At 36.9% G+C, this 22,212-nt stretch overlaps 1 protein-coding gene and 1 pseudogene across 9 annotated transcripts in view; one reads left to right on the top strand and one right to left on the bottom strand.

Moving 5' to 3' along the window:
* The window catches only part of ERC1 (ELKS/RAB6-interacting/CAST family member 1), a 509,181-nt gene that overhangs the window by 432,669 nt on the left and 54,300 nt on the right, over positions 1 to 22,212 (top strand). The window lies entirely within an intron of this gene.
* LOC102960104 lies at positions 10,590 to 10,935 on the bottom strand (annotated as a pseudogene).

Here is a 22,212-nt window from a genome sequence, read left to right as displayed (position 1 = left end):
TATTGGAAAGAAGTGGTGCAGGGACCATCCTTGTATATACCTGATCTTAGTGGGAAAGCCTCAAATTTCCCACCATTATGTATGATGTTAGCTTTATATATATTTTTTGTAGACATTCTTTATCAAGTTGAGGAAGTTCCCCTCTCTATTCCCAGTTTACTGAGAGCTATTATCATGAATTGGTGTTGGATTTTGTCAGGTGTTTTGTCTACATCTATTAATACAATTATGTGATTTTCCTTATTTTGCCTGTTGATGATCATGATGGCTTACACTAATTGATTTTCAAATGTTGAACCAGCCTTGCATACCTGGGATAAATTTTACTTGGTCTTGGTGTATAATTTTTTTTTATGCATTGTTGGATTCAGTTGCAAATATTTTGTTGAGGTCTTTTGCATCTATGTAAATGAGAGATACTGGTCTGTAGTTTTCTGTTCTTCTGATGTCTTTGCCTGGTTTTGGTATTAGGGTAATGCTGGCCTCATAGAGTGAGTTAGGAAGTATTCCCTCTGCTTCTGTCCTCTGAAAGAGATTGTAGAGAATTGATATAATTTCTTCCATTTAAGGAAAATGGGTAAAATTTATCAGTTAACCCCTCTGATGTAACTACTTTCTTAGATGTTTACCTTAATCTTTATAATAATATATCTTACAGTTAGTAGACTACAAATGCATTTTCCTTAAAAAATTATAAGTCCTAGATAAATTTCTTTATGTAGATACAATATTCCTTGCTTGCTTTAAATATCGCTAACATGTATTAGAGAAAGACTCCAAAATTATAAGGTCTTTTTAAACCTGGCACTCACATCCTGTTATTTTATTTAGTCATCTCCATGTTTAAAGAAGAGTCCTATTCTTGGGGGGAAATTTTGTCTTCTGTAAAATAAATTTCTGCATTGAAACTCATTTTTTTCAATTAATTTTCCATATCAAAATGGAAGCTATGTTTTTAATCAGATTTTGTTCAAAGTAAAAAAAAATTTTTTTTAGACAGAAGCAGTGAAGGAAGTGGGAAGTTGTTTAATGGGTTTAGAGTTTCAGTTTTGGAAGGTGAAAAATATAGAGGTTGGTTGCACACCAGTGTGAATATACTTAACACTGCTGAACTGTACACTTAAAAATGGTTAAATGGAAATTTTTATGTTATGTGTGTTTTACTACAGGTTTTTGTTTTTTGTGGGGGTTTTTTGCCACAATTTAAACAACGTTTCAGGGGCGCCTGGGTGGCTCAGTCGGTTAAGCGTCCGACTTCAGCTCAGGTCACGATCTCGCAATCCGCGAGTCCGAGCCCCGCGTCGGGCTCTGGGCTGATGGCTCAGAGCCTGGAGCTTGCTTCCGATTCTGTGTCTCCCTCTCTCTCTGCCCCTCCCCCATTCATGCTGTGTCTCTCTCTGTCTCAAAAATAAATAAAACGTTAAAAAAAAATTTTTTTAAACGTTTTTAGTGAAAAACGACTAATGGTGATCTTCTGGCAAAATGTATTCAAAATATGCACTATTATTTGAAATATTATATAAGTAAGACAGAGAGGCACCCTTCTTTCCCAGATAAATATCTTAAAGTTTTGAAATGGAAAAGGACTGCCTTTGAGCTTTTGTTTAGCTTTTGGTTCTCTACTTGGGAACAGAGCTATTGATTTTAGTAGTTGATCTCTTAGCATATTAAAGAATGTGTACTGTTTGGGGGCTTCCGTGAGTTGAACTACTTAGGATAGGAAGCTCCTCCAAAAGGATCATTTACATAATTTATTGTTTTTAAATATGTTCACACTGGGGCTTACTTTAACAAAGGTACACAACCCATACTTACTACCAAGACTTTATGTAGCCAACCTAGCAGCTACATGCTGAGTTTTTAAGTGAGTTGAAACACTAAGTAATTTTACCAACTTCAATTATATGGGATCTTTGCTTTTTTTTTTTTTCAACATCTTATTATGAAACTTTTCCAACATACAGGAAAGTTGAAAAAAATTGTCTTAAACCTAGAGTCTCTAAGATTTTGTTACATTTACTTTATCACATCTTTCCATCTGTATGTCAACCGGTCTCATTTTTTCATGCATTTCAAAGTAAGAGACACTTGTATCCATCACCCCATGCTTATTAATTAAAATTCAAAATTTTATGAGTTTTTATGAAAATTTTATGAAAATTCAAAAATTTATGGTTTCTTTTTTTATTAGTGAAATGCACCAATCTTAAGCTATGCTATTCTATGAGTTTTGTGTGACCTAAACTCCTATTAAAATATAGAAAGGGGTTAGCAAATATTTTTTTAAGAGTTACATAGTAAATATTTAGGTTTCTGTAGCAGCTACTTAAGTCTACCACTGTAGCGAGAAAGCATTAGTGGACAATAAGTAATTAAGAATGGTTCTGTTCCAATAAAACTTTATTTATGGTCACTGAGATTTGAATTTCATAGAATTTTTACATATCATGAAATAGTTTTCTCCAACCATTAAAAAGTGCAAAAATTATTCTTAGCCAACAGACATGCAAAAATAACGGCTGTCTGGATTTAGATCATTTGGTCATTGTTGTTTGCCAGGCCCTGATACAGAATATTAACATCTCCCAAGAAAATTTTCTCTCACCTCTTGTCGTTTCCCAGTCTGTACCTACGTACTCACACCTAGAGGCAAACACAGTTAATGTTTGTGTGTTTGCTTGACATAAATTAATTTGCCTGTTCTAGAACCACATATAAATGGAATCATACAGTCTGTACTCTTGTGTAAGATTTATTTTACTCAGCATAATACATTTAAATTTCATTCGTTTTTTTTGAGTAAGGACCTATATGTGAGACCTGAAACCATAAAAGTCCTTGAAGAGAGCACAGGACTTTGACATCGAATGTACCAACATCATTCTAGATATGTCTCCTTAGACAAGGGAAATAAAAACAAAAATAAACTTCACACCTGTTAGAATAGGTAAAATCAAAATCTCAAGAAATAACAAGTGTTAGAAGGACGTGGGGAAAAAAAGGAACCCTCATGCACTGTTGGTGGGAATACAAACTGGTGCACCCACAGTAAAAAACAATACAGAGGTTTTTCAAAAATTAAAAATAGAGCTACCCTGCAATCCAGTAATCACACTCCTGGGTATTTAGCCAAAGAATACAAAACACTAATTCAAAGGGATTTATGCACCCCTGTGTTTAGTGCAACATTTACAGTATAGCCAAATTATGAAAGTAGCCCACGTGTCCATCAACAGATGAATAGATAAAGAATATATGGTATATATATACAATAGAATATTATTCAGCCATAAAAAAATAATGAAATTTTGTCATTTGCAGTACCATGGATGGATGTAGAGAATATTATGCTAAGCTAAATAAGCCAGTCAGAGAAAGACAAATACCATATGATTTCACTCATCTGTGGAATTGAAGAAACAAATGAATAAAGGGGGAAAAAAAGAGACAAACCAAAAAACAGACCCTTAACTATAGAGAACACACTGGTAGTTACCAGCAGAGAGATGGGTGAGAGGATGGGTGATATAGGTGAAGATTAAGAGTACATTTATCATGATTAGCACTGACTAATGTATAGAGTTTTTGAATCGCTGTATTGTACACCTGAAACTATTACAACACTGTACATTAACTACACTGGAATAAAATAAAATAAAAAATAAAATTCATTTTTTTAATTGTAGATGTAGTTCATTTTTATTGCTTAGTTGTATTCCATTGTGTGGTGACTGATCACAGTTCATTTGGATCTCTTTGATGTCTGGCCTGTCTCCAGTTTGGGGCAATTATGGGTAAAACTATTCTTAAACACATCTTTAGGTGGACAGATGCCTTTATTTCTTCAGGTAACTACCTACAAATGGACTTACCTTTGTTATTTGATAGGTATCTCTTGAGTTTTATAAGAAACTGCCACTTTTTCAAAGTGGTTATATCATATTTTTTGCTCCCACCAGCAACAAATGAGACTTCTGGTTGTTCCACATCCTTCTAAACATTTGATACTTTCCTTTTTTTTTTTTTTTTTTTTTTTATTTTGACCATTTTTATGGCTGTATACAGGTATTTCATTGTGGTTTTCATTTTAATTCTGTCACTGATTAGTGATGAGCACTTTGTCATGTGCTGACTGGCTATTTGCATGTTTTCCTTTCTGAAGCATCTGTTCACATTTTTATTTTTAATTGAATTTTTGTCTTATTAAGTTGTAAGCATTCTTTATATGGTTTAGATACCAGTCCTTTTTGAGATACATATCTTGCAAATATTTTCTCCTAGTCTGTGGCATGTGTGTTCAGTTTTTTAATGGTATTTTTTCATTATCAGAAGTCTTTAATTTACTGAAGTCTAATTCATCAGTTTCTAGTGGTTATTGCTTTCTAGTTTCTAAGAAACTTTTGCCTAACACATAAGAGCTAAAATATTCTGGTTTTTTTTTCCTTTTTCCAGACACTTTATCATTTTGTGTCTACATTTAGTTCTGTAATCCACCTCTAAGTTTGATATATTTTGGTAAGGTAAGGGGTCAAGTTTCTTTTTTTTCCCCAAATGCATATCCAGTTGTTCTTAAATACTATTCTTTCTCTATAGAATTCCTGTGCACCTTTGTAAAAAAATCAAAGATGTAAATATGTGTCTATGTTTGTGCCTCTTCTGTTTTATATTACCACGCTGCCTTAATTGCTTGCTATAGTTTCATAATATGTTAAAATCAGGTAGTGTAAGTCTTTCAAATTGTTAATCTTTTTTTTTTTTTTAAGTTTATTTATTCATTTTGAGAGAGCACAAGTGGGGAAGGGGCAGAGAGAGAGAGGAAGAGAGAGAATCTCAAGCAGGCTCCACACTGTCAGGGCAGAGTCCAATGCAGGGCTTGAACTCACAAACCATGAGGTCATGACCTGAGCCAAAATCAAGAGTTGGACACTTAACCGACTGAGTCACCCAGGTGCCGCATCAAATTGTTAGTCTTTATTAAAGTTGTTATAGTTATTTCAGGTTGTTTGCATTTTCATATAGATTTTAATCTGTCAGTTTCTATGACAAATCATGCAGGGAGGGTATTTAGATTGCATTGATTCTGTAAACTAGTTTGGGGATAGTTGACATTTTAACACTATTAAGTCTTTCAAACCATGAACATAGTATAGTTCTCCATTTAATTAGATCTTCTTTAACTTGTATCTACAATGTTTTATTTCAGTTGTTTGCTGCAAATATATAAAAATACAGTTGTTGTTTTTTATATTGAAATACCTTACAGTTTTGCTTACCTCACTTATCCTGGCAGTTTTATTATTATTTAGTTTAAAATATTTTCTCTTCTTCCTACAGATTTGCAAAAGTGTCTAATTGCAAATTGGGTCATATTTTTATTGATTTCCAGGTGAATCTCATTGTGATCAGAGAATATACTTTGTATTATTTTAATATTCTATATTTTCTGAGGCTTTCATTTTATGTCCCAGAATGCAGTCCATGTTGATGAATATACATGTGCTCCTGAAAGGAATGGTATTCTTTAGTTATTGCATATAGTGTTTTATAAATATCAGTTAGGTCCAGGTGGTTGATAAAATCGCTCACAAATTGCATGACTTTACCAAAAACTTATGAGATGGAGATGTCTATTAGTTGCTGAGAAAGAAATATTAAAATATTCAAGTATAATTGGAATTTTTGTATTTGTCCTTTGAATTCTTCAATTTTTGCTTCATACATTTTGACATTGTTATTATTTGCATACCCATTTATGATTGTACTCTTATTAAACATTCTTCTTGTCATTATGAAATATGCTTATTTCTAATAATACCCTTTGTCTTTAAATTATTAGTCTTAAATCAACAGGGAACAATGTAAAGTGACAGTAGAGGTCACTTAAGTGTTGTCTGGCAAATTAACAGGCATTCAATGAATACTTCTTGAATATTGACTTTCTCCAGCTTTAGTTTTTCTCAAGATTGCTTTTCTTCTTTAATGTTTATTTATTTACTTTAGAGAGAGAGGGGGTCAGAAAGGGAAGGAGACAGAGAATCCCAAGCAGGCTCCTGTCTGTTGGCACAGAGCCCAACATGGGGCTAGAATTTACGAACTGAACCGTGAGATCATGACCTGAGCCAAAATCAAGAGTCGGATGCTTAACTGACTGAGCCACCTGGGCACCCCTCTCAAGATTACTTTTAGATAGGGGCGCCTGGGTGGCTCAGTCAGTTAAGCATCTGACTTCAGCTCAGGTCATGATCTCACGGTCCATGAGTTCGAGCCCTGCATCAGGCTCTATGCTGACAGCTCAGAGCCTGGAGCTAGCTTTGGATTCTGTGTCTCCCTCTCTCTCTGCCCCTCCTCTACTCATGCTCTGCCTCTCAAAAATGAATAAATGTTAAAAAAAAAAAAAAGATTACTTTTAGATAATTCATGACCTTTTATGGGTCCTTAGAAATTTTAAGATTATTTATTCTATTTCTGTGAAAAATGTCATTGGTATTTAAATAAGGATTGCATTGAATCCATAGATTAGATTGCTTTGTGTAGTTTGGACATTTTAATAATATCAGTTCTTCCCGTCCTTGAGCATGGAATATCTTTCCATTTATTTGTGTCTTCTTTGATTTCTTTCATTAATGACTTACAGTATTCAATATACAGGTCTTTTACCTTCTTGGTTAAATTTATTCCTAGGTATGTTATTCTTTTTTTTTTTTTTAACGTTTATTTATTTTTGAGAGAGCGCAAGTGGGGGAGGGGCAGACACACACACACACACACACACACACACACACACACTCACACACACACACAGAATCCAAAGCAGGCTCCAGGCTCTGAGTTGTCAGCGCAGGGCCCGACACAGGGCTTGAACCCACGAACTGTGAGATCATGACCTGAGCCGAAGTTGGATGCTTAACCAACTGAGCCACCTAGGCGCCCCTCTTTTTGATGTAATTGTAGACAAGATTGTTTTCTTAATTTCTCTTTCTGATAGTTTATTATTAGTGTATAGAAACACAACAGTTTTTTGCGTATTGATTTTGTATCCTACAACTTTACAGAATTCATATATTCTAACAATTTTTTGGCACAGTCTTTAGAGTGTTCTATACATAATATGTCATCTGCAAATAGTAACAGTTTTACATCTTCCTTTTTGATTTGGTTGGCTTTTATATCTTTTTCTTGCCTAATTGCTTTGGCTAGGACTTCCAATACTAAAAAAAATGTGGTAAAAATAGACATTCTTTTTTTTTTTTTAATGTTTGTTTATTTTTGAGAGAGAGTGAGTGTGTGTGCAAGCTAGGAAGAGGCAGAGAGAGAGGGAGACAGAGGATCCGAAGCAGGCTCTGTGCTGACAACGCAGAGCCCAACACAGGGCTCGAGCTCATGAACTGTGAGATCATGACCTGAGCTGAAGCCGGGCGCTTAACCCACTGAGCCACCCAGGAGCCCTGGTAAAAATAGACATTCTTGTTTTGTCCTGATCTTTCAGGAAGCGCTCTCAGCTTTTTGTTACTAAATATGTTAACTGTGGACTTGTCATATATGACCTTTATTATGTTGATGTGTGTTCCCTCTATACCCACTTAGTTGAGAGTTTTTATCACAAATGGATGTTTAATATGGTCAAATGCTTTTTCTGCCTCTATTGAGATGACTATCATCATTTTATCCGTCATTTTGTTAACGGTGTATTGCATTGACTAACTTGCAGGTGTTGAAGTATCCTTGTACCCCTGGAATAAATCCCACTGGATCCAAGATGTGATCCTTTTAATGTATTGTTGAATTCAGTTTGCTAATATTTTCTTGAGGTTTGTGTGTGTGTGTGTGTGTGTGTGTGTGTGTCTATGTTCATCAGAGATATTGGCTTATAATTATTTTCTTTCTTGTGGCATTTCTGTTTTCTTCTAGTTTTGGTATCAGGGTAATACTGGCCTCATAAAATGAGTTTTCAAGAGTTTCCCTTCCTCTGTTTTTTGGAAGAGTTTGAGAAGAATTGCTGTTAATTCTTTAAATGTTTGGTAGAATGCACCAGTGAAACCATCTGGTCCCAGGCTTTTTTGTTTGGGGAGATTTTTGATGACTGATTCAATCTCCTTACTCAATATTGGTCTGTTTAGATTTTCTATTTCTTCATTATTCAAACTTGATAGGTTGTACGTTTATAGGAATGTATCCTTTTCTTCTAGGTTATCCAATTTGTTGGCATATAATTGTTCCTAGTAGTCTCTTATGAGCCTTTGTATTTCTGTGGTATCAGTTGTAACATCTCCTCCTTTATTTCTGATTTTATTTATTTAAATCCTCTCTCTTTTCTTCCTTGGAGAGTCTAGCTATTGTTTGTCAATTCAAAACACCAGCTCTTAGTTTCATTGATCTTTTCTATTGTCTTTTTGGTTTCTATTTCCTTTACTTCTACTCTGATCTTCAGCATTTCCTCCTTCTATTAACTTTGGCCTTTATTTGTCCTTTTTCTAGCCCCTTGAGGTATAAAGTTAGATTGTTTATTGAGACTTTTCTTGTCTTTTGAGGTAGGCATTTATCACTATGAACTTCCCTCTTAGATTGGTTTTAACATTTTAAAGAGAAATAAAGTAAACATTGAAGTAGTCCCCTGTGATTTTCTTTACTGGCCATCTGCTGAAAGATTATGTCATGAGAAGAGCTGATGATACATATACTTCACAGGTCAACAGTAACTCACTAACCCATAGCCAGAGAAAATACCAGAATGGCTTGGGACCTCAAGAAGCTTTTATTTGAATCTTTAAAACCTAAGAAACTTTTCTTTTCTTTTCTTTCTGTTGAATTGGTTGTTAATCTCTTTTTAGCTTTGGAATAGCACTTTTCTGCTTAGACTAGAGGAAAATTAAGATTTTTTGCTGTCAGGAATTATTTCTTTCAAAGTGGTATTTCTCTTCTATAAAAGGGTACATGTATATAATTTTGTTAAGGCACTTATACTGAATTGTGTTTAATAGTTGGGAGTGAGAGTACTTTTGGTATGTGATTTTGCTACTTCTCCTGTGGGGATAGTAATATTTTCCTGCAAGAGTAGATGCTTCCGCTTCTACTTCCTGCTGTCCTCTTTCCCCCAAACTTATAAGAGCCCTTGATAAACAGAGCGGAGAAACAAGCATTGTATACCAGTGTTCTCACCAGCCTCACCAGATCCTGACTCTTTTATTCAGCTAAGAGAGGTGCCAGTCATCTATACCTGCTCAGCCTTATCTCACAGCAAAGATTGAAACAAAAAGAATTCGTCACAAAAATAATCACTCCTCTGTGAACAAAGGTTCACATCATTCCTCCTTGATGTGTTTTGGCCTTTCCAGAATAACTGTGGGACAGTGTTGATCTGTTTATATGACTTGGACAGAGCTGTTAGGTTTTTAGTACAACCTTTCAACTGCCAAAGTTGTTTTTCTCTGACTGTTAGATCAACTATCATTTTTCTGGCCCTTAGATATTAAATTCCTCAAACTTCAAATATGTCTTTTCTGTTTCACATTAATTATCCAAGAAAAATGTAGACAGCTGTTTGTATAATTAAAAAAACATTAAATGAAGGTCAGATATTTTAAGTAATTCATTAACCTCTTAGATCCTTAGTTTATTCATCTCTAAAATGAGTGTGATGATAACTGTCCTATTTCTCTTAAGGCAGTGTAGTGAGTGTGAAAGTTGTTTATAAGTCCATAAGCTGCTATGCAAATAGTAGGTGCACAGCCAGCATTCACTTCAGATAGCTTTTGTGTGGTATTTGAAGTGTAACACAGGCAGTTTTCATTTTTAGTTTTAGAACATTTTTTACAGATACATCAAAGGAATGCTGATGGGAAAAGGATATAGTTGTTTGACACCAAATCTCTGTATTTTAAACACCAACTTTCTGTATTTTTAGGGTTAGTCAACATTTTCTGAAGTCAATGTGCTTTGTGATAGCCTGCAGATACTCTCAGAATTCTAGAACCTTTGCTCTAGACTACAGTTTTTGCCAAATTCAGACTACAACTATGTTACACGCTTTGTGGACTGTAATAGTTGATATAGTAAGATAAAGTAATGCAGGGGCACCTGGGTGGCTCAGTCGGTTAAGCGGCCGACCTCGGCTCAGGTCATGATCTCGCGGTCCGTGAGTTCGAGCCCCGCGTCGGGCTCTGTGCTGACAGCTCAGAGCCTGGAGCCTGTTTCAGATTCTGTGTCTCCCTCTCTCTGACCCTCCCCCGTTCATGCTCTGTCTCTCTCTGTCTCAAAAATAAATAAACGTTAAAAAAAATTTTTTTAAATAAATAAATAAAGTAATGCATGCTAGCTACAATATGAAAGCTCTATCAACATTATCATAAAAATAGAATACTGCTTTTATTTACTAACTGTAATCATTCCCCAGTTTTTTCACTGTTTTGTGTACCTTTGTACTTCTAAATTCAGCTTACCATTCTTTCTTCCTTCATGATTTAGAATGATTTGTCACTGAACCAGATTTTATCTTCAATGTTTTTCTTTTTCTTTCGTATTTTTAAAGTATGATTTCCATTTTATTTGTTTTCCAGAGGATAGCTTTTCTTCAGACTTAAAAACTCACCTCCTTACATTGGCTTTGGCAGAGGTGATAGGGTAGCACCTGCAGATCTAAATCCCATTGGGGGGTGTTTGGTCCTTCTGGGCTTCACAAAAGTCATACCCTACTACCTTGCTACAAATGGCACAACTCCTGCAGTAATGTAGTTTCACTTAGAGCTTGAGAAGCATAAAGGTGTGAAAGACCCTTGCTTCAGAAATGTCCTGATAGCTATAGCCTCTGCTGTGTTTCAAACCATGAACGTTTTAATGGCCTAGTCCTTGGGCCATTGCACAGCAGGTGCAATGAACAAGCTGCACATAACGTTGGCGGCCCTTTTCTTCATGATAATTGTTTCTTCTTTCCGTGGTCATCTTGGAAGCAAGCACCCAAGAGCTCCGCTTTTTCTCATGAAAACATTTTTCTGCTGTAGAGGTATTATAACTGTTGGGATTCCTTCAAGATGGCTGCCTCTGCTCTCCTTCTAAAAGCCCACTAGGGTATTTAGGCCCCCAGGAGCCACAACACACTGGTACTCCTGGTGCATTTATGCATCTTCTTCCCGATTAGGATTTCTCTGATAACTGGTCACCAACCTAGAAGTATCTCAGAACTGCCCCCCTCCCTGGCCTTTCACTTTTTTTTTTTTTTTTTTCCCTTAAAGCCTAGACAGAGTCTTCTAGAACTGGATGACCATGAAGATAAATAGAGGCATGCCCAACCCCATTTCCCCATTCCAGCAGCAGACAGGAAAGGAATAGGTCTCACTGTATCTCCTAGATTTATATATACTCTCTTCTCTCTACTTGTCAGAATGCACACTTCTGTGCATAAATGACTGTGTGGGGACTTTCTTTGTGTGAGAACTAGGAGTCTTAAGGAAGGCAGATTGAGAAAAATTGGATTTGTAGTCAACACTAATCACTTAGCTTCGAAAGGGAAAGAATTACCCATAATCCCACCACTCTGATGCAATCTCAGTTAACATTCTGTTGTCTCATAGTCCAGTGTTACTGTTTTTCTTAGGTATTTTCTTAGGTATTTCTTTCTTAGGTATTGTCATAACTGTGATACATGCACATTAGTGCACTTAAAAATTTCTACTTTCTGGGGCGCCTGGGTGGCTCAGTTGCTTAAGTGTCTGACTTTGGCTCAGGTTATGATCTTACAGTTTGTGAGTTCGAGCCCTGCGTGGGGCTTTGTACTGACAGCTCAGAGTCTGGAGCCTGTTTCAGATTCTATGTCTCCTTCTCTCTCTGCCACTCCCCTGCTCACACTCTGTCTCTCAAAAATAAATAAATGAAAAAAAAATTTTTTTTTATTAAAAAAAGAAAAAAATTTCTACTTTCTTAAAAATGTACTATTATGGGGCGCCTGGGTGGCTCAGTCGGTTAAGCGTCCGACTTCGGCTCAGGTCATGATCTTGCAGTCCGTGGGTTTGAGCCCTGCATCGGGCTCTGTGCTGACAGCTCAGAGCCTGGAGTCTGTTTCAGATTCTGTGTCTCCCTCTTTCTTTGACCCTCCCCTGTTCATGCTCTCTCTCTGTCTCAAAAATAAATAAATGTTAAAAAAAAATTTTTTTTTAAATGTACTATTATATCCCACCTATGAAACTGACAAAATATTTTTTCTTTTGTGTCCTTTATAAGGCAGTTATATTATTTTTATGGCCTTTTACCTTGGTGGTAAAGGGTGTTTGTCTTTAGACCTAATTTGAATGCTGCTCAGTAGCTATGTAATTTCCCACAAATCACTTAACCTCTTCTCTAAGTGTTCCTCATTTGTTAAATGGCAATAACAAAACCTGCAGCAAAGGCTATTGTGCAGATTAAATATAATAAGGTATTTAGTGCACTTAACCCTTTGCCTGGCATGTAGGAAGTGCTAAATAAATGACAGTAGCAAAGACATTCTTAGTGTCTGTGATACAACCCTGGAATATTTATGAGATCCATTGATGCTACTATTTATTTTATAGATTTTTCCTGCCTCCTAATAGAGTAACATTACTTTAAAAAAAATTTTTTTTTTTAACGTTTATTTATTTTTGAGACAGAGAGAGACAGCATGAACAGGGGAGGAGCAGAGAGAGAGGGAGACACAGAATCTGAAACAGGCTCCAGGCTCTGAGCTGTCAGCACAGAGCCCGATGCGGGGCTCGAACTCATGGACCGTGAGATAATGACCTGAGCCGAAGTCGGGCGCTTAACCGACCAAGCCACCCAGGCGCCCCTAGAGTAACATTACTTTAATTGCACAGATAACCCACAATCCTAGTAATTATTTTTTCCTGCAGCAAAAGAAATTAATCTTCTTTTCTGAATCTCTAATTGAATTGTTAAAGTTTGCCAATAGTGCCTGAGCAACAATATAGGTACCTCTCCAAGGCCTCAAGGCATGGGATGTTAGCCATACATATTAAGTCAGACCTGATTACCTTTAAGGAGCACCCCATGATGGCAGGTGACTTTTTCTTCTGGAGTTTTCTGACCTGAAGGTGATTTTCAGGCAATAGTAAGAAGTAGAAACCACCACCTCTATACTGGAGTCTAAATTAATTCTGGACACACTTGACAATTACGTAAGTTCCACAGAGGCAAAGACCTCTTAGACTACATGAGAAAGTTGTAAGTAATTTGGGAGAGAAACCTTTCTCTTGATGTATTCTTAAGACATCATTTATACTGTTCCATAGGTACATCCTACATTTTTATAGTTTCTGCTGAATGATTTAAGGTGACATTGTCCTGTGACTCATGTGATTTATTTCTTAGACTCAGAACTACGGTATTTTAAATGTTTCTGGAACATATGCTCTCAGATCCTTTTAAAAAGTTTTTTCTAAGTGTTTTATTTATTTTTTTGAGAAAGACAGAATGCAAGTGGGGGGAGGGGCAGAGCACGGGGGAGACACAGAACCCAAAGCAGGCTCTAGGCTCCAAGCTGTCAGCACAGAGCCTGATGTGGGGCTCAAACCCACAAACCGCAAGATCATGACCTAAGCCAAAGTTGGACGCTTAACCGACTGAGCCACATGGGTGCCCCACCATTGGTCCTTATCTTAATGATTATGAGCATTTGACTAATGGGGAAGAGCTGTCTTTGTCCTGTTTGAGGTGCAGTTTGTGATTGAGACATTCTTCCTGGACAATAAAAATACCCTTACACTTTGTGCAAAATAAAAGTTTTCACATGTCAGTTGATTTTCACAGTCATCTGAAAATGTGGAGACCCTGCAGAGCTCAGTATATATTTATCAAATGAAAAAGCTGGTGAGTTTTTACCATAAAGGGAAGTTGCATATAATTTATTTAAATTTTTATGCATTAGTACCAGATATTTTTAATCTTTTAAATTCTTCTGTACCTTAACAGGTTATTTATCCTATAATCTGACCCTATTCATGTGTATCAGTTTCCCAGACTGATCTAGCTCCAGTCAGTATCTAGTGCACATTCTAGAATATACCATTAAGTTCACCATGCACACCCACCAGTTACCATATGATAGGACCCCCTTTTAATAGTTTTGGAAGACAGGCTTAGCAGTTGCCTATTATATCACATTTTTATTTTGTAGAGTTATGTTTTGGAGGACATGATTTGAATCACATTTTATCTGAACTATTAAACAACAATCTTGTTACAATAGGGTTCTACAGTATTCCTTTCATTAACTTGTCCTCAGCTTCTCACTAATTTGTTATTTTCTATACATTCTCTCTGTCTTTAGGATTACTATCTGTTTTGGGTTAAAGGAATATTTTCTGAAATACAAAAATGCATCATCAACCAAAACAAAAGAGTTATTCTCCATTGATGTGTCTTCCTCCTTCTTCCTGATCCGAAGATGACGAGGCTAAAGTTTCCAGCTGGATTTGGCAGTTAGCATTTCTGGGATAAATTAAATGAGCACACTTGATTGAGGTGTAGCTGGACTGTATCACTGTCTTCCTATTATCCTGGGAGATCAAAGCAGAGCACAAAATGGGGCTTAGTCTTTAAAATATTTGAAACAGATGGCTGGTTCTTTTTGGTGAAAATTCAGGTTTTAAGGCAAACCACTTGTTAGCAAGACTTCATTTCTTTTCATTGAAAGATAGTCAACATTGAATATGTACCACTCTTTCTTCCTCAATTTCAAAACTAGAATTACAAACTTTTTGTATGAGGAGGGATTTGGCAAACCTAGAAAGCACTTGGACTGTCTGTGTTCCTTTTCATGTGAATATAAAATAAGTTATTCAAATTTTGCTTTTGTCATTTTGGATATTAAGTGAAAACATCTTAAATGTTTAAATTTTCATAGTCATTTTGTTGGTGGGTCACTATTTAGAATCTAACATTCATATTGTTATATCCTCCAGAAATTGAATCAGAATGTTTATCCCTCACTTCATGTTTTAATAAGCTGAAAAGCACATTCTCCATACTCCTTTATCATTGACATCTGGGTCCTAAGTTCACATAGAATAATTCCGTAAGTGTGGTTTGAGGTTTTTATTGTTTGGTTTAAAACTGACTGAAATGAGAAAATTAAGTCAAAAATATTTTTTGGGAGTCTACTTCTAATCCAAATACTGCACTGCGTATATGGATTAAAATATATGTTTCAAGACTGTAAAACAAATACTAAACCACATTTTCTCCAACAGAAAAAATTATACAAGGTACAGTAGGAAAACCCAGGCCTCTCCAAGAAACTCAAGGTTTCACAGAGAAGGTGACAGTGAGCTGCCTCTTGAAGGAGCAGTTCTCATTTGCCAAACAGATATAATTTTAGACAAGGAAGCATAAACAGCATAACAAATTTGGTATACTCTTAGTAGTTCACTGTGGATAATGCTTAAGGTGTAATTAATTATTTCTACATAATATATTACCCCCAACTTGTCAGCATAAAAGATAATAAGCCTTTGTTATCTCAGAGGTATCTGTGGGTCAGGAATTCAGGAGCCACTTAGCTGGGTAGTCCTTACTTAGAGTCTCATGGGGTTACAGTCAAGATGTCAGTTGGGACTGCAGTTATCCACAAGCTTGACTGGGAATGGAGCATTCAATTTCAAGATGGCTCATCTACAGTTCATGTTGGCTGTTGGCAAGAGCCTTCAGTTCCTCCCTGTATGGATCTCTCCATAAGGCTGCTGGAATATCTTCGTGACATGGTGGCCAACTTCAGCCAAAATGGATGATTCTGGAGAAGAGAATAAGGAAGAAGCCACAAATGCCTTCTGTGACCTAGAATCAGAGGGTACATACCAGCACTCTTACCATATTCTGTTTCTTAGAAGCAAGTCAGTAAGACCATCCCACATTTAATGGAGCAGAGTATCTCAGGCTCTACTTTTTGAAGAGAGGCATGTCAAAAGAATTTGTGGAGTTATTTTAAAACACCAAAGAGTATCAGGGTAGGAGGAGGGCAAGCCATGAAAGCTGGTGCAGTCAGCAGGTAGATCATGAAGACCTTAGTATGCCATGTAATCTGTACAGGATGGACAGAAAGAGAATACTGGAAACGAGAAGGTCAGTTAAGATTATCTTCTTATTTTGTCTTGGAGAGTGATGCTGAAGGCCTGAATAGATGCAAGGATGGAAGAGTTAGTAAAGTGGGAATATATTCATTATCAAGAAACTTTGGTTCTTCTAAGAAATGTCTCCAACCGTTTCCAATCTTCTTTGGGTTAGAAAATAGAGAACATAGTATAAAAGCCCAGTTATGGTTTAGGAAGTTAACTTGCCCACAGGAACTATTCAAATAAAAAGCAGTGAATAAAGCCAAGGGGAGAAGCATCAAGCTGTGATCCACAGCCACTAGCTGAGTAACATAGCTCCTAACCATGTTTACAAGTCAGGTTGCCTCTCCAGGTCTTGAATTTTTCATTTAGAAAGTAGGGCAAGGAGAAGGGGAAAAGATTACCTATATGATCTTTAAAATTCCTCCTATCTTTTAGCTCTGTACTGAAAATGAGTACAAGATGCTGTTTTGGTCCAATTAGTGTTTCACGCTTGTTTAACCTTGAGAATGTTTGACTCTATAGAAATATTTGACCTATTCACAAACATTTAAATCAGGATATACCGGTGTCAAGGAATTTTCACTGAATTTTTGCGGGAGCTGAAACTAAGTTAATTCTATTTAACTTCTTTATCAGTGTTCCATACATGTAATTGAAAATGGCTAACGTTTTCAATATTCTTATTCAATATTCTTATTCTAGTATTTTGCTGAATCATTTTAGTATCCTTTCTTTTGCATTTGCCTATTGCCAAATTCACTTTTCTATTACATCAACGTTTAATTTTATGTTAATATCACTATTGATGCAAATAATATTCATTATGAATTGATTCTTTTATATATATATATATTTTTTTTTTCATCATGATAAGTGTACTCTCTTTATTCCCCATCCCCTATTTTTCTCATCCTCCTACCCCCTCCCCTCTGGTAACCATCAATGTGTTCTCTATAGTTAAGTCTTTGTTTTGGTTTGTCTCTCTCTCTTTTCTTTTCCTTTGCTCATTTGTTTTGTTAAATTCCATATATGAGTGAAATCATATGGTGTTTGCCTTTCTCTGACTGACTTATTTTGCTTAGCATAATACTGTCTAGCTCCATCTAGGTCACTGCGAATGGCAGGATTTCATTCTGTTTTATGGCTGAGTAATAGTCCATTGTATATATATACACCACATCTTCTTTATCCATTCACCTTTCAGACACTTGGGCTGCTTTCACAATTTGGCTATTTTAAATAGTGCTACAATAAACATAAGGGTGCATGTATCCCTTTGAATTAGTGTTTTTGTATTCTTTGGATAAATACCCAGTAATGTGATTACTTGATTGTAGGGTAGTTCTATTTTCAGTTTTTTGAAGAACCTCCATCTATTTTTCACAGTGGTTACACCAGGCTACATTTCCACCAGCAGTGCATGAAGGTTCCTTTTTCTCCACATCCTCACCAATACTTGCTGTCTCTTGTGTTCTTCATTTTAGCCATTCTGACAGGAGTGAGGTGATGTCTCATTGTAGTTATGAATTGAATTTTTTAATGGTAGTTATTATTTCTTAACTAATCTGTGAGACAGTTATAAGAATTTCCTAATATTATAGTTACCCCACTGTCTGGAATTGATCTATTGTACGGATTGGCAAAGTTTTGGGTAAAGGTTTGTAGATTAAAAGCAACCATAGGTAATATGTAAATAAATGAGCATGACTCACAATCTAATATAACTTTATTTATCGATGCTGAAATTTGATTTGTATGTAATTTCCATATGTCACCCAAATATTCTTCCACTCATTTTTTTCAACCATTTGAAAGTGTAAAACCCATTCTTAGAAGATGGATTACAGAAAAACAGGCAGTGGTGTTAAATTTGGTCCACGGACTGTAATTTACCAGCCTCTGGTCTATTGCTGATCCAGCTCTTCTTTGTTTTTCTCATTACTCCGCATCCAGTGGTTGTCTTACCATCCACGGTTGGTGGTGGAGCGAAGCACAGTGATAGGGTTAAAATGTCTTAGGGATCAGAGTGTCAGCTAAAGTTATCAAGAATAACTTGTATTTTACATCTATTCAGATCTATTTTATAGATGATGAAACATTCTTGAAAATAGTAATAGTTAAAAAAAATAGTTATAGTTAATAATTATTGAACAAGTTTCCTCTGTGGTAGACACATGGATTATTACAATCACATAAAATACACTGTCCCCAAAGTAGCTTGTCCTTGGTCTCATAGCTAGAATGTTGCAGAGCCTGGAGTTAAACCAGTCTGTCTCCAGAGCCCACGCTTTTAACTACTGCACAGTATTGCTCCATAGTTCTGTACTCCCTCACAGAGTTTTTGGTACAATGCAGACATTTTATAGCCACATAATGTGAGGAATACAAATCTGTCTCTCTGGTGAGGACAGCCTCTGGGTGAAAAAGCCTTTTTTCACCAGTCTTTGAAACTGGATGCCCAGTAATTAACATTACCAGCCAAGGGCCTACATGCTTATGGCTACAGTGTTTGAATGAGTCATGCTTGTGGCCACAGCCAGCCACATTGCCTTCCCTGGCAGTAAAGAATGGAGACTACTGTGTCTGCTTGGATTATAGTGCTATAAAGTATGAGATGCCCTAGCAGCTTTTTCTGGAGAAATATTCAAGTCAATAAGATTCTTAGTAAGATCATAAGATACAGAAGACCATCTAAGTTACTTTAATTCCATGGCTAATTAGCAAAAATTTCATGAGTGAAGTAACTAACATGAGAGCAGATAAGGCAAGCAGCCAGGCAAACAACTCTGCTTTCCTAGAAGGTACAAGTTGTAATTGCTTCAGGAGACACTGGGATGCAAGCATTCCAGTTTAGAGGAGCCTGGCCCCTGTAATCAAACCGCATATTGTGTGTGTGTGTGTGTGTGCGCACGCACGCATGTGTAACATGTGAACCTGATGCTCTATTGTTGTGCACAAAAAAGTATGATTGTTTAGATGGGCATGTTAATTAAATCAGAGCTAGAAACCTTCAGGTACATAGAACGTACAGCACTGAACTCACAAGATAGTCTGAGACACAAATGTCAGCCTTAGGATGGCTTTGCAGTATTCTTTGAGATGGTACATCTGGGAAATGGTATATGGATGGTGTATTAGATAGATGAATACAGAAGTATACCAGACCAAATGGCGTGAGACTTTATTGTTTAGGTGAAGATGGCAGAGACCTTGCTTCCTGTGGATGATCTAGGGCTTTCTAATTGTTGTCAGCAATAGCATCTCATACAGAAGATTACAGCTGCTGAAGCCTACAAAGCAACTTAGTGTAAAGAATCCCCCAGAATTGAGGGATGCATATATTTGGGCAGATTGCTTGAAGCATGGAGAGAGCTGTTCCTCCTGTTAGTTGCTGTGAAAGTCTATGACACTAAAAGTATACTCCCTGGAAAGAGACCAAGGAAAAGCACTAGTGACATGAACAGATTAACATGGTAAAGAAAAGGTGTGTTCTACATTCTCTTGTTGCTTTTCCTCTTTGGTTGATTTTCAGGGTTGGAGTTTCCGCTGCACTTTTTCATTGTTTCCTATTTTCTAAGCCCAATAAAATATTAGGTACTCTGATTATTTTAGAAACATGGTCTCTGTCCTTTGTGTTTCCCACAAAAACTGCTACAGAATTGGATGTGGGTCCATATGTGTGGTAGCTTTATCATGAGTACCAAAAGCTGGAGCTAGAGGCTTGTAGATGAAACAAATTAGGAAGATTCTGTACAAACGTACCTTTTTCCCCCACTGTCAAGTCACTTTATAACTATACTAGGAGCCTCCTTCCTCTGTAATATCGTGTAACTTTACCTTCTTGCAGTCTAGATACACCCCCATTTCTAATTCCTTGGAACTTTCTCCCTTGGTCTGTTGGCACTACATTCTTTTACTTGCAAGTACTCCGCTGCTCTTCTCTTAGGATCTGTCAGCTCTGTCACAGAGTGTGTTGCTCTTTCCTCTGTTCCTCAGTTTCCAGTGGGACTGCTGCACTCTGCCACTGTACTTCAGAGCTGATCTTCAGTCAGCACTTACTGAACTCTGTACTGGATCAGAGGGAATCTGGGCACATGAATCCTTCTTCCAAAAACTGGGTCATATATACACAAAAAGGCTTGATTTGCCCCAGGTTACTTAATCCTGAATTCCTCTGGCTGTTAACTTATAACAGGATTTCTGGTATTTTGTCATAGTAACTTTTCTATCCTCAAATAATAAAAGCTTTGCTTAAGCATCAACTACTAGTAATAATGTAATGGTGATATCTATCAGAGTTTGTGCTTTGCTAAGCAATTTTAACTTTCAGAGAGGAGGAGGAGGGGAGATTAATTCAGTGACTATTTGGGAGGTTTTATTCTGAAATAAAGAAAATGGGTAGAGAAAACCATCTTCTTAATTTTTGTTTTTCCCAAATCCTTTTTTTTTCCACCCAAAGCCTGGGTTACTCCCAAGGTAAAAGGGTAATGTCTGGAAATCATTAATCCATGGGATTTGTTCACGGTGTATAAGATTTTCAGAAAGAATTTGCTTTTTAAATATGATTTCCTGATTGACTACGGCAGACATAAATCCAGGAAGGACGGCTCTGTCAGAGCAGCCAAGATCCCTTTCCAATTCTCAGATATCTGACATTTTTTGGTATGTATGTGTGGAGTGGAAATACAGATTCTTCGTGTGGGTAGGTCAGGAGGAGAGAGAGGTAGAAGAGGAAAGGAAGAGAATGATGGTGCTACTGGGGCTAAAATAGGGCACCTTTCCTGGAATTAGCCTTAGCTCACTGGGGGCCTAGCTTTATTTAATGTATACTAATGAGAAGGAGAAGTTAAAGAGACAGATACCCTTGTGTCTCCTGTCCTGGTACTGGTTTCAGTTCTTGAAGTGCTCTTTTATGATATTCAGAAACACTTCCATCCTCTCAGTTTGCAGATTTCTAAGCTGTGCTAAACCTGAATATAATGGCTAAGGGCCATTTTGCTCAGATCTTTCCTTCCATCTTGCCCTTGCCGTCCTCTTCCCACTGCAAGGATATCCGTGTGCCTTCTTATACACACCAAATCACGTGTCTAACCTGTCAAGTTTGTTTCCTGGTTATTTCTAACTTTAGCATTAAGAGATCAAATTCCTATATGAAAATCAGTTCTTCTCTAAATAGCAGAAATACCCATTTCTGATATCTCTCCACAGCTATAGATATTTTCCCCTGCGTTCCAAATGATAGATAAACTCTCCTCTCCCACCTGTATCCTCGTAGGGGGTACATTCTTGTTAAGCACTGTTTGATGAGGAGCCATGTCTACCATGTCTGTCTTCAGATAGAATGAGCCCCTCAGTGGCCACAGCCTATCAGTGAGCATTCTATAGTAGACTTCTAAATATCTGCATGGTCCTACTGTGTTTGATTTGACACTAGAGTTGAAATAATAATGTGACTAATGGCAAACTATCTCTGTCTACTCCTCCAACTCTTTTAGGTGTGTACACACACACACACACACACACACACACACACACAGCTTTAACCTGACCTTAAAATAAGCTAATCACAAAACAGTCTCCTCCAGAGACTGGCCTCTGGGAGCCCTTATACAGATATGTTATCAAATCTCATAGTTACTAGATAATCATACTTGGCCCTTTTCTTCTCCGTATTCCTGTAGACTAGACTATGAGAAGGAGCTAGTGGATGTGTTCCCTATAATGTAAATTCTTTGTTAGATCATTCCCTATTTATTGAAAGACTGTCAAAGCCAGGAGGTTCCTTTTGTTTACCCTGGGTACCTCCACTTGGCCTTCTCTTCCTCTTCCAGTGCAATTGGTACATTGCATTGGAAAGAGAAGAAAATGAAATGTTGTGATAAGGTTGTTATTGTGGTTTGCCCAGCAGGCAACAAGCATGTTGCTGTTTTTCAGATCCATCTGTCTAGCAGACATGTAATAATGCCAAGAAGTGTTGTTGTGCATGACTGCAACAAACAATTATAGCAGGAGTACTTTAGGCTCCACACCTCAAAGGATCAGAATGGAGTGTGAGTTATTAATTTCAACACTCAGGTAGGTGCACAGGCATGCAAGGAGTTGAGGCCACCATTTTTGCTTGCGGCCAACTGCCTAA

The sequence above is a fragment of the Panthera tigris genome, chromosome B4, assembly GCF_018350195.1.
Source record: "Panthera tigris isolate Pti1 chromosome B4, P.tigris_Pti1_mat1.1, whole genome shotgun sequence".
Classification (NCBI taxonomy): Eukaryota; Metazoa; Chordata; class Mammalia; order Carnivora; family Felidae; genus Panthera; species Panthera tigris.
The sequence above is the reverse complement of the archived record's forward strand: the minus strand, read 5'-3'. Positions and strand labels throughout refer to the sequence as shown.